Here is a 13,263-nt window from a genome sequence, read left to right on the forward strand (position 1 = left end):
GCTGCTCTGGCTTCTGGAGGAAGTGCCACCTCCCAACCTCTACTGCTTTGGGGCCTATCATTCCCATTGAAAGATGAGCCAAGTTTTGTGGGCACCTCCACTGTCATCAGCCCTGGCCTACGGAGTAGCCACCACTGAAATTCTTAGTGGTGCTGTGTCCCTCTCACAAGGCACATTCCTGATGGCCTTCCTGAAGGACGTGCCCTAGGGACACAGAATGGGCAGAACCCTTGGTTATTCTGGCCTCACATATCTCCTCCCTTGCACGCCCTAAAATCCTTTCCTCTACCATCTGCCACAGCAATTCTGGTGTTACATCTTCACACAGCCTAGGTCGTTGCATTTTATAGACTTGTATGAGCCACTTTCACAGCAAGTTTGTCCCATCCCTTGAGCTTCTTGTCCAGGGTTTAGATCCAAATCCCTGAGCAAGTGCCCCAGCACCAATAAACTCCCTTATCTAGACTTATATTCTGGGCCCTCAATCAAGATCCCTCGAATTCCAGTTCCAGCCTGCTCCCTCAGCTCCTATGAGTTCATGCTAACTCTTGCAGCTCATTGGGAGAATGGTCCATTTCCTGTTATCAGGCACAGCACCTTCCTGGCTGGGTTATACTACGACTTATCCTTAGTTTTCAGCCTGGGGGCCAGGAGAGGAAGTGGAACCCATTGGGTCCCTTGTGCCTTGCAGAGAAGTCTCTGCAGTGTCTTCCCACACTTGAAGTGCAGGATGCTGGGGGGAGTGTCAGCTGATAGGGAGGGGGACCACCTCTGTAGGCTCTGAGGGGCCAGGAGAGTCTGGGGAGCCAAAATCTTCAAGGACACCTCCCAGATAGCCCCATCCCATATTTGACAAAGCAAACCTGCCTCACTTGAGCTTTCATTTGACTCCACAACTTATAAAATCTTACTGCTAAGCCTTAAGTTTGGTCTTCAGCTTTTTCTGCTCTCCCACTGTAAAAATGGAGGCCCCTTTGTGACCTAAGGAGATACTCTGGCCTCCATACACTTCTCACTTGTTTAACTGCCCTCCACTCTTCAGTGTCCCCGAGAGCAGCACTGCCACTTAACACCCAGTCAATTCCAATCCCCCAAATGCCTGAACCATCACACCAGCCTTGATATTCCCTCCCTCAAGGATACTCTCCCAAGTCACTACCAGTGAAGGTTTTAGAAGCTTGGCCACTGCCTCATGCCAATGACCATTCATGTCCCCTATTAACCCAGGAGGGTTCCCTGGTTCAGTCCCCAAACCCCTTCTTACCTGCTACTTTTTCAGACCACTCCTGGTATCAACCGTGTCAGTTAAGACTTCCAGAGTAGAAGTTGAGATGGAGTCAGGAATGCAAGAGGTTTATTGGGGTAACACCCGTGAGCAACAGAAGGAAAGGAAGCAGAGGTGGACACAAAGGGCTTGGGGCAGAGTGCAAGTATGACACAGTCTCAGACAATCCAAGTTGGAGCTCAAGAGCAAAGATTACCCATTAGGGAAGTCCTATATATGTGGTCAGGCCTTAGCACCCCACCCTGCTTGGTCATTGGGAAGAACGTGGCCTCAACTCAAAAGCTCAGCAGAACCTGAAGACCTAACGGGGAGGTGCTTAGCTGAATGGCAAGTTTATTCTTGGAGGGAGGTCTCAGCAGCACACCTCCACATCTGCCATACAAGTTTTGTGTTACATGTCGTCAAGTCAGCTCTGACTCCTGGTGACCCTGTGAATGAGTGATGTCCACAATGTCCCATCCTCAGCAGCCCTACCCAGCTCCTGTAGACTCTTGCCTATGGCTGCCTTTATGGAGACAGCCATCTTATATTTGGTCTCCCTCTCCCTGCTGCCTTGTACTTCTCCCAGAAGTACTGTTTTTTCCAAAGAATCCTGCCTTCTCACAATGTGCCCAAAGTAGAACAGCCTCAGTTGTAGCATTTTTTTTTTTGCCTCCAGCACTAGTTCAGGCTCAATTTGCTCTAGGACTCACTTGTTCATCTTTCTGGCAGTCCAGGGGATCCATAGAGCTCTCCTCCGATGTCATATTTCAAATGAATCCATTTTTTTCCTGTTAGCCTTCTTCACTGTCTAGTTTTCACACCCATACATAGCAATTCGGAATACGAGGGTGTGGATAATCTTGGCCTTGGTCTCGAATGACTCTTCCTTACACTTGATGGTCTTTCCTAATTCTTTCATTGCTGCCCTTCTGAGTCTCAGTCTTCTCTCAATTTATTGGCTGTAGTCTCCATTTAAATCGATGACTAAACCAAAGTAAACAAAATCTTTAACCTAGACAACGAAGACATTGACATTATTAAAGTTGTGCATTCTTCGGTAGTCATGATTTTCGTCATCTTGATGTTTGAATGCAGTCCTGCTTTGGCACTTTCTTCCTTCACTTTTATCAGAAGTTGTTTCAAGTCATTGCTGCTTTCTGCCTGGAAGATGGCATCATCTGCCTGTCTTAGATTGTTCATACTTCTTCCAAATTTCACTCCTCCTTTGTCTGAATCTAGCCTAGCTTTTTGATCTGTGTAAAGACTAAACAGAGAGAAATTCACTCTTGTCTGACACCTTTGCCTATAGGAAACCATTCTGTCTCGCCATATTCCGTCCTGACCATGGGTTCTTGTCTACAGTACAGGTTACACACCAGGACAGGAAAGTGCTGAGGCTCGCCCAGCTCTTTGAGAGCATCCCATAGCTTCTCATAATCCATGTAGTTAAAGCCTTTACTGTAGTCTATAAAACAGATGACCCTTAAATTCTTTGGAGCACTCCAGTAGCCAATGAATAGTCACAATTAGATCTCGTGTGACTCGCCCTTTTCAAAACGCAGCTTGGACATCAGGCATTTCTTGCTCCATTGGAGGTAAAAAGGCTTTGCTGCAGCATCTTCAGTGTCACTTCACTTGCACAGGAAGTTAGGGCAGTCGTCCTATAGTTACTGCCCTGCTCAGCCTCTCCTTTCTTGGGGATTGGGATGTGTATTGAGTGTTTCCAGCCTGTAGGCCATTGTTTTGTTTTCCATGCTTGTTGGCATATGCTTCTTAGGATTTTGAGAGCTTCAGTCTTTGTGTTGAAATAATTCTATTGATATGCCATCTACCCTTGGTGACTTATTTGTTCCTAGTACTTTCAAGGCAGCTTTCATTTCACTACAAGTTGTAGTTCATTTCTGTTCTGGTCCTGTGTGTTTCTTACAATGCTGTTCTGTGGGAATGGTGCTGGTTGGAGCCTTGATGACTTTTATATGCTCAAGGGTGCAGGTTGTACAGTATGAGATTATGTGGGCCAGAACGGGGTGGGATCAGACACAGGCTGTCACAGGCTCTCTCTTACCTTGTGTACCCAACATTCAAGGAATAATTTTGTCATGTCAAGGAGTTGGTTTTCTTACCTTGAAGTTTTTGAGCTAGGACTGGTGGGACCTGAATCATATATGGTCAACACAAGTTCACTTGTGGTTCTGTGTTTTTTGTTTTTTTTTTATGGTATGGGTTTGAGAATACCTGGTGTGATTTGGTTTCCTGGTCACTTGTCCCCCTGATGTCTGGGGCACAGAGCTCACCGTATTTACTTTAAGCTCCACTCTTCTCCTTCCCAGAAGTCTTCTGCCACCATCCTCCTGTTAGAAGTGGACCAGTTCCTCACTCTGCTGTGACCTTGAAGGATACAGACACTTATAGGCACAGAAGAAGTCCTTAGACACAGCCAAGCCCATGAAGTAGCTCACAATATTTTAATATTGTCCACAAAATAGTGATTATCTGGAAAAGGAACCATTCTCTGCAAGGTCATGGTCATCCCTGGTTAATGAAACACCATGCCCAGTGTCTGAGGCCTGAGTTGTGAATGGATCAAAGGAAGTTCACTGAGGGAACTTCTGGGCTGGAGAATCTCTGAAAGCTGCTGAAAAGGCATAGAGATCTCTTCTTGATCTCTGGCGGTCCTGCTGGTAGTCCTGCTGTCCCGCTATCTCTTTCTGGTCTTATCTGGGGACTCCTTGGACCCATATCACCACATTGTCACCAAAACTCATTTTGCTTGACCTCTGATGTCAAACGTGAAACCAAAGTTTTGCCACTACATTCCCCACTCCCACCCCATATTTGACATCTGTATTTGGTGGCTTTTGAGCAAGAAGTGCTTTTTTTTTTTTCTGTCGTATAAGAGAAGCACAAAAGGCCCGCAGAGCTGACTTTCTTCTCAGCTGGAAGCTTCTCCCAAAATAAATCAAACTGAGTCTGTGACCTCAGCCTGCTTCAGGCATCCTCCAAGGACAAAATGTCACCATGACAGAACCCTGATTCGTTGCTCAAAAGCAAAAAGTGGCAATTATTGTCAACTGCCAATTGATGTCCATAGATGAAAAGGCCTTAGGATTTTGAGCTTCCAATTAAGAGTATTTGTACCACAGGCCAAAGGAACTCATTTTAGCTCACAGACAACACTAGGCCTCCCCAAGAAGGTCCGGTGTCTTTGTATGGTGTCCTCAGTGGATAGTGACTCGGAGGTTCAGATTCCGCTCTGTTGTTGGGCAGCTGATTTGGGCATGGTAGGAAAGTGGCCTGATGGTGTCTCCAGCTATGAAAATCATTTGTCTTGCAATCAACCACAGGATAGTTCTGTAAGGCTAGGAGCAGGTCCTCTAGTTCCACTCAAGCGTGGACTGGAGCTTCCTTTGTAGGGCACAGCAATCGTTGGCCTGGATGTCAGTAGGAGGCCACAAGGAAAATGCTGCCAAGCCAAGGCAGTGACTAAAGCTGCCTCGTGGATGGGTTACTGCTTGTGCACTAATAACAAAAGCCCTGGAATACTGGTTCCAGGCATAGGAATCTATCCCTGGGAATGGTTCTGCTGGCTTCCAAAACAGGCTTTCTCTACCAGTGTGCTCGGGCAACAGATCTTAGATGCTTCTAGAACTTCTAGACAATATTCTCACCCAAATCAAATCATATGGGGAGCCCTGTCTCCAAATGAAGTAGATTATCTGATGGAGCAGTAGCTCTGAGAAGGGGTGTGAGACTCATGAGAGAAGTAAAGAGAACACTGCTGTTGATGAAACGTAACGTGGTTCATCAAAGAGCTACGCCCGGTAACTGGGCGGAGTCCTGTACTGATACTCCTCCAGAGAGCTGAGCTCCGGGATGCCTCATCTGAAATCCTGCAAATGGGACCACTGCCCTGCAGGGGAAGTAGAGGGGGCAGCCTGGTCTAGAAGGAAGTATCACCCTTGGAACTAGATGCTTAGGTTACAGACTCCTTGAGTTCAGCCTGACCTGACTCTGCTTTGATGCTCCTCTTTTCTCTGCCTCACATGTATACAGAGGACAAGCAGAGAGAGGACCCCAGGATCCTTCTGATCTTTGTGAGGCTGGTTGTCTCTTCCTATAGGGACCTGAATTTGGTGACACTAACCATCCTCCTTGATAGAAGTAGAAGAGAAAAAGACAGTCACAAAGAAGTTGAATGAAAGAGAAACTCACGGTTTCTTTAATCACTTCCCACTTGCTCTCAGCTTCTGATGGATTCCTTTGTGCTGATGTGAGTGTAGGAGAGAAATGTATCCTTTGTAATACAAAAGATTAAATGACATCCCATTTATTTGAAACTAGTGTTTTCTTTAAAGGTATTTGAAGTTATAATTCCTGATACAACTGTTATATTATAGGCTATAAGAACTATTTATTTCAAATACATTACTATTAATAAAAACAGAATATAAAACTATATTAATTTTCTCAATGTTCTCACTAACATTTCATGAACTACCAGTGGAACACGGGCCACAACCTGGAAGCACAGAGGCACCAGCCGCAGCAGATGCGTCACGCTTCCTACTCCAGCACTGGCACTTCACTGCCCTTCACGTCCCCAGTCCCCAGTCCCCAAAGCTTGAAGGACAGGGAGGCAAGACTTGAGGACGACTCCTGTCTCAAAGTCATCTCAGCTCAAGTCACTCCCCTCCTAGGAGGAAGAGACCGAGTAGGGCATGGGGAAAGTATGTTTCAGATTTTTTTAGACCCTAGAAAGACAGAACAGTCTGCTTGAGATCCTCAAGATGCTGGAGAATCTTTATCTGGAGTGCTACTCATTCTTTCCCAATCTTTAAAAAAAAAAAATGAAACTTGAGGATTGCTGGGCCATGGAGAGTGAGGTGCTGTTGAGGTCCAGCTCCCAGCAGTCCACAAGCCTGATTGGCCAGAGCTACAGTGATAGCCTGGTTGACACTGAGCCCAGCTATGGCCCAACTGAGCTTCAGACCCACGTACTCATCTGCATATTTCAACGTCTTGCAGTTCCTTCTAACTCAGTTTACCCTAAGTGGATCTCGTGTTCTTTCTTTCCAAAACTTTTTCTCTCTCGTTTATTTCCTTCCCAGCAGTGCTTTGCACCCAGATGGCTAGTTCAGAACTATTCTGCTTGACTCCCCTCTCTCTATTATGCCACCCAAACACGTGTAATTCATCGCCAAGTCTGGATTATTCTAATCATATTCTAATCTCTTGAATTTGTCTCCATTCTTTCATCTCTTGCTTAAATCCAAATTCAAACCAACTTTATCTTTTCTCCCTGTTCACTACAGCGGCATCCTCACTTAATCCCCCTTCTAGGCTTACTCCCTGCCTCGTAATTCTACCTGTGTAAGTTTAGTGATAGCTATGTTCCACTTAATTTTATTGCCTATGGCTATCTGTCACATTTCTAATGTTTGTTGAGCTACAATATAGGGAGGGACATAAAAACAAGAGCACTGAAGCTAGGTTTGCTAGGTTCAGATCTTAGCTCTGCTTTAACAGAAATGCCCTTGAATAAGTAGTTAACATTTTCTGTTTCCCTATCTGAAACTTGATAACCCTCACAACAAAAACCCTATGAAGTCAATGCAGTTTACACGTTTTAATCCATGTGACGCCCATAGAATAATGCCTGACACGTGTTAAGTCCCAGATGGAAGTAGTAATTATGCTATACTTTGATTTTAGTGTTCTTCCTATAACACATTTGTCCACCTTAATTTCTTGAACTCCATTAGCTTGATACGCTGCTGCTTTAGAAATGTTTGAAATACATTACTAGATCTTAAAATGTCTCCAAGAATGTACAGAAACTCACTAGGCTGAGCTTTTGATGAAGTCTGACATTGGGTGATTTTATTCTCCCTTCTCCCTCTCCAGTTTTGAAGAAAGGGGCCTTTTTGGTTTCTTTCTGATAATAAGCTTTTAATGCGTTATTCCTACCAGCTGAAAAGTTGTCTAGGCCAGAGAGCTGGTTGGGGTCATCTAAAATCTCCACTTGCTTGTGTTATCCTGTACCCTCTGGCCACGTCTGCTCCTTCCCTTACCTATCGGGCATGTTTCTTCATCTCAGGTGTTCAAGGAGTCCTTGCAACTCACAGTCATACCCTTGAAATCACATGAGTCTGTTTCCATCTAGTCCTTTCTGCTTCCTCACTCTCCTGCAGTCATGATGCCCTAAATTATCCACTCCTGTAGTCTCCCACCCCCAGCAGGCTAGGTCATAGAGCAGAAGAAACCATGGAAACAAGCAGTTTGTTACCCAGCACCCCTGCTTTTGCAAACACCTCATGTCACACCCCTCAGCCCAACTCTGGTTTCAACCATGTCTGTGTTATGTGTGTCCACAGAGGACAGCATCCATATCAAGCACACTTTTCACCCTTTTGCCTCAGTACCTCCTCCAGTGCTCAGAGACCACTAGGCCTTCCAATCTGGAAAAAGCAAGGGTATTAATTCCTCTAGGGGTAACCTTCAGGCAAAAGGAACTAGAGCCAGCAGATAAAAGCTCCGACTCCTGTACTCAGTCGCTGATTCCAAGAGGCACTCGGTAGACTTTGAGAGGTCCTGTTGCTGGCAGTGGGGACCTCCTTAATGCTGCCCTCTTTGTGCTTTTCCTATTTCCCTTCTTCTCTCCTCTTTCCTTACCCCTGCTTCCTGGGACTCACTCCCAGATAAACTACAGCATCAAAGTACTTGTCTCAGGATGTGCATTTAGATGAACCCAAATCAAGACACAGCCAGCCAACACAACATCACAGGGGGAACCAGGCTTTAAATGCCTGGACCGCACTCCGCTCCCTTTCTCTGACACCCTGCTGGGGCTTCCCTTAGCCAGACAGGCACCAGAGGGCACTGGATCCTGTCGACCAGTATCAAGTAGGTTGGCCCCGGAGCAGACAGCAGGGTGGAGAAGCATGGAGACTGGATATGGCGGGCCAGTAGAAGATGCCCTGCATGTTTCTTTTTTTAATTCAGACCATAATTTACATTCAACTGGAACACTTATTACATTGTAATTTAATTGTCAATTACTGACAATTAACTCATACATCACGTTATATGCTTTCTGAGTTCTTGTTCTTCTCCTCTCTTGCTTTCTTCAGGTTGATTTTGATTTCCCCTCCAATCTCTAATGTTTAGTCTTTTAGGAGTTATCCTAGGGATTTCTGTAACATTGATATCAAAATCTAGTCTAAGTTAGGACTCTGACCTCTTCCCTAGAAAACATGAGAATTTTAGACTACTATAATGACAATAACCTACTCCCGAGGTGATGTTTTACTTTTATGTAGACCATTTCAACGTATATTTCAGCCTTTCATTATAAGTCAATATTCGCATAGATTTACTTTTCATTCTTCATCGCTTCCTGTTGATTCACTTCAATCTTCAACCATTTAATTCTTCCTGAAAATCATCCTTGTTTTTTCCCAGCTTTGACATAATTGACATATGCCATTGTGTAAGTTTAAGGTATATAACATGTTGATTTGATACACTTATTGCAAAACGATTACCACTGTGGTATTAGCTAACACCTCCATCCTGTCATATAATTACCTTTTTTTTGTAGTGAGAAAATTTAAGGTCCACTCTTATCAACTTTCAAGTATACAATACAAGATTAATTTTAATGACCATGCTGTACATTAGATCCCTGGAACTTATTAATCTTCTATCGGAAAGTTTGTACCCTTTGACCAACATCTCCCCGTTTCCCGCCAATCCCTGGTAACCAACATTCTACTCTGTTTCTATGAGTTTGGTTTTTTTGATTCCACGTATAAGTGAGATCTTACAATATTTGTCTTTGACTTATTTCACTTGGCATAATGCCCTCAAGATCCATCCGTGTTGCCAAAATGGCAGGAATTCCCTCTCTCTCATGGCCGAATAATATTCCATTGTATATATATACCACATCTTTATCCACTTATCCATAGCAGACACTTATATTATTTCCATGTCTTGGCTACTGTGAATGATGCTGCAATGAATAGAGGGGTGCAGATACTGCTTTAAGATAGTGTTTTCATTTCCTTCAGATATATACCCAGAAGTGGAATTGCTGGATCATATTGCAGTTCTATTTTTAATTTTGGGGGGAACCTCCATACTGTCCTCCATAGTGTCTGTACCAATTTACATTCCTACCAACAGTGTACAAGAATTCCCTTTTCTCCAAAGCTTTGCCAACACTTGATATCTCTTGTCCTATTGATGACAGTCATTCCAACAAGTGTGAGGTGATATCTCACTGTGGCTTTGACTTGAATTTCCCTGATTAGTGATGTTGAGCATCTTTTCATGTACCTGTTGACCATTTGGATGTTGTCTTTGGAAAAATGTCTGTTTGGTTCCCCTGCACATTTTTTAATTGGTTTCTTTTGCTATTGATGTGTATAAGTCCTTTATATATTTTGTGTAGTAACCCCTTATCAGATATGACTTGCAAATATTTTCTCCCATCCATAAGTTGCCTTTTCATTTTGTAGATTTTTCTTCAGGCACACCAAAAGAAACAATCTTATCTCCTATAGTGCAAGTCCACTGGTGACAACATTTTTTAGTATTTTTTTTACTAAAAATACTTCTATTTACCTTCATTTTTAAAGTGAACTGTTTAAGTACAATGTTCAGAAAAGTGTACACACACTAAGTGAACTTTGAAAATTAATTGCAGCTGTAAATATATCGTGTACTCAGTACTTCTGATCCCATTTTCTACTACCTTTTCCTGTGCATAGAAATGCAATTGACTTTTTAAAAAATGAGCTCACACCTAGCAATTTGTGAAAAAGTAGTGTTATACATTGTCTGTAGCTCCTTTTGGATTTTGTGCGTATAAAATCAGGTCATCTGTGCATATTTCTTTCTTTGGAATCCTCAGGCTTTCTACATTTTCCTGCTGCATCACGCCTCCAGTACGTTGTTCAGGGAAAGTAGGAATATTGGCCATCTTCCCAAGCTCAGAACATTTCCAATATTTTACCGTAAAGTATAATGTTTACTGTAGGGTTTTATTCCTTATTTGCTAGTGCCATGTTTTTTTTTTTTTACTATGACAAGGTATTGTAATTTTGCTATGCTATTTCTACGTATGTCCTAGTGATCATATGATTTTTTCCCTCTGTTACTGTGAATTTCATTGAGTTTATTTATAAAATAGTTCTTGCAATCTTGAAAAAAACCTATTAGATAATGCTGAATTACTTCTGTATATCACTGGATCTGATTTGTCAATTTGTTTAGAACCTTTGAAACTACATGAGAGGGATTGGTGTATAGTTCTCCCTCTTTTTTTCTTAATGCTAACTCCTTGTCACATTTTTATGCTGGCCTCAAAAGATGAGGAATTGTTTCCATATGAATGGTAAGAGGAGATCTGAGGTGTCCTGGAGGAAGGGTTGACATTCCCTGTAGAGTTAATATTTGGATGTCCAGCAGGTCTGCTTACGTCTTGTTCCTCTTGATTCTTGGCTACATTCTCCTCTTTGCATGTCTAGAAATTTGAACAACAGAAATTGGGAATAAAGGTCCCTAAGTACCCTCCTACTAGAGGGGATCATCTTCCCTGTTGGGCATGTGGGTTGAGGAGACTGGCCCCTCTCCCTACTCAGAGACTGAGCTGAGGAAGACCAGGTGGCAGTTTTAGTAAGCTCCTTCTACCTCTGGGTGGTTGTTATTCCTAAGCTGCAGTTGAGAGCATGGAAGTTCTGGTTCTTTGGCCCTGAAGGGTGTAGGAGGTCTTGCTCTTCCCATCAGAGGGTCCCTGCCCAGCTTTCCAGGCTCTCCATCACAGCCTCAACATCAGGCAGATGTCTTCAGGGGAGATGAAGCAGTGTGCTTGGGGCAGGCCCCTTCCCCAGCATGTGTCCTAAGCATGGCAACACCACTGACAGTTTCACTCTGCTGTTTAGAAGCTTTCAGCTCAAGTCCCAGCCTTCTGTGCAGCCCTAGGACGTAGAAGAGGTCCTCTGAGAAAACTGGTCATGTACTCAAAGCCCTCAAATTTCCAATTTGTCACAGCCCTGGATAATCAACAAAAACTCAACTGCTCTCTTTGGCCCTGGCTGAGGGGCTCTGCTGGGACAATCACATCCTCAGCCCATGCCCAGAACTGACAGTTGTCACCAGCAAAATGGGGCTGGCTGTAAGCAGCTCACCAATGGTTCCTCACCTCGAATTTCAATTCATCCAGTCATCTTTGCTTCTGTGGTTCTCTACTGTGTAGAAGTATGATTTTGTGGGGGGTAATCTAGATTTTTTGCTAGTTTCAGCAAGAGTTATACCTACTATGTTCTATCTAGGGGTGGATTTTTATTACCTTAGGATAATTTTTAAAGCTCTATAATTACTTTAGAAAATTCAAGATACTTTAATGTAGGAAAGTACCTTATGATGACATGTCTAGATCCTACTGATGTTGTTCAGACCCAATTCAAATGTCATCCCCACACACAAGTCTGTCTTAGCCAGGTCCAGCTTCATGGGATGCAACCTGGGAAGTCACACAGACCTTGTGCTCCGAAGGGCCTGGACTTGGTTTAATGTTTCAAGTCACCTTCTTAAAATTCTTGATTAATTTAAGAGGCCCTGCATTTTTGTCTGGCACTAAACCCCATGAATTAAGTGGCCCCTTCTACACCTAATCTTAGCTCCTTCCTCTGAAACCCTAGCTCTACCCCCCAGCACGGTCCCAAAGGATGACACCACCTATTTACCTGCATCCCAAAAGTGCCATGGAAACTACCGTTGAATAGTTTTCTCACTTGAAACAAGACAGAGGAAACAAAAGTTTCAGGGTCTCTCCCTTCCACCTGACCAGAGGTGATCACTGTACCCACTCTCCAGAAATCCTCAAAGGCCTCAGGATTCCTTATCCCAGGAAACCCATGAACACACAACTGGAAGAAAGGGGCTCCCAGATGCTCATCATTCTGGTTAACTGGGGGAGGAGGAAAAAGGCAGAGGAAGTGGGCAGAGGATGCTCCTCACCAGTAAGCTCTCCTGGTCCAGTGATTCAATCCTTAGAGAACAGGCCCACGAGCCCTGGAGAGCCGAGGCGCTCAGAGGCTCTGGAAGAGCTGCTGGTGAGACTGCAGAGTCCGCACTGTGGGACTCTGTCTTTGCTTTTCCTTGGGAACCTGTAGCCCAAGGGTTCCTGGCTACTTCCTTCCCTCCCTCCCTCACCAGCTCTTGTCCATACTCTTCTCATCCTAAGGGATGGGAGGCTGGGCTGCAGGAGTGTGAGTCCCTAAAGGGGCGATGGGCAATGACAGCCTCTGTCCAATGAGACCTAGGAGACCACAAGAAGGTCCTGCCAGAACCAGGCCCCTTCTAAGAGCCCTTCTTTCCTTTGAAATCTTAGTGTGTCCTTCAGAAAAGAATCTTGGATACTGACTATCCCCAGCTCAGGAAGCCAGGGTGAGGCTTGGGTTATTGACTCAAAAGCAAGGACAAGGAAGAGATGGCTGTGAGCCCTCAACTGGCCTAGCAGCAGACAAGGGTTTCCACATTACCATGGAAACCAGTGCCAGGTGGGAGCTTAAGGGGGAAAGCAGTGGAGGGTTGCTAAATACTGGAAGGGGTGGAGACTTGTGCACACAGGGGAGAGTCAAGAAGTGAAGCTTTTCTTGATGTTTTCTGGATTCCTCCTCATTCTCATTTAACCTGGCAATTGTTAGACAGTCGCATGTGATCCTCTATTGAATATAAGCCATTATAGCAATCCCCAAGTGGGGAGACACAGAATGGTCTTTAATTACAGACTATTTCTTTCTCTGCATAGTAAATAGCTGCTATTGCAGTACCTGTGGAGAGCCAGGCCCTGTCCTAGGGACATTGTTGTTGAATTCAATAGCTCTTGTAGTCTTGGAGGATTAAATGGTTATGGGTATAGACACTCTCTTATTGACCAATAGAGATCTACATAAAGCTTCAGCGTATCACTTGCTTGATCCACACAA

General features: G+C 44.2%; 1 long non-coding RNA gene across 1 annotated transcript in view; it reads right to left on the reverse strand.

Moving 5' to 3' along the window:
* The window catches only part of LOC139085352 (uncharacterized), a 45,437-nt gene extending 37,963 nt beyond the window's left edge, over positions 1-7,474 (reverse strand). Inside the window, exons 1-2 of the long non-coding RNA XR_011543632.1 lie at positions 7,339-7,474; positions 5,480-5,532 (exon numbers count right to left, since the gene is read on the reverse strand). This is a non-coding gene — a long non-coding RNA (uncharacterized lncRNA). The remainder of the gene's footprint in view (positions 1-5,479; positions 5,533-7,338) is intronic.
* Between the last annotated feature and the right edge of the window lie 5,789 nt (positions 7,475-13,263).

Source organism: Equus przewalskii, chromosome 8 (assembly GCF_037783145.1).
Source record: "Equus przewalskii isolate Varuska chromosome 8, EquPr2, whole genome shotgun sequence".
NCBI classification, from domain to species: Eukaryota; Metazoa; Chordata; class Mammalia; order Perissodactyla; family Equidae; genus Equus; species Equus przewalskii.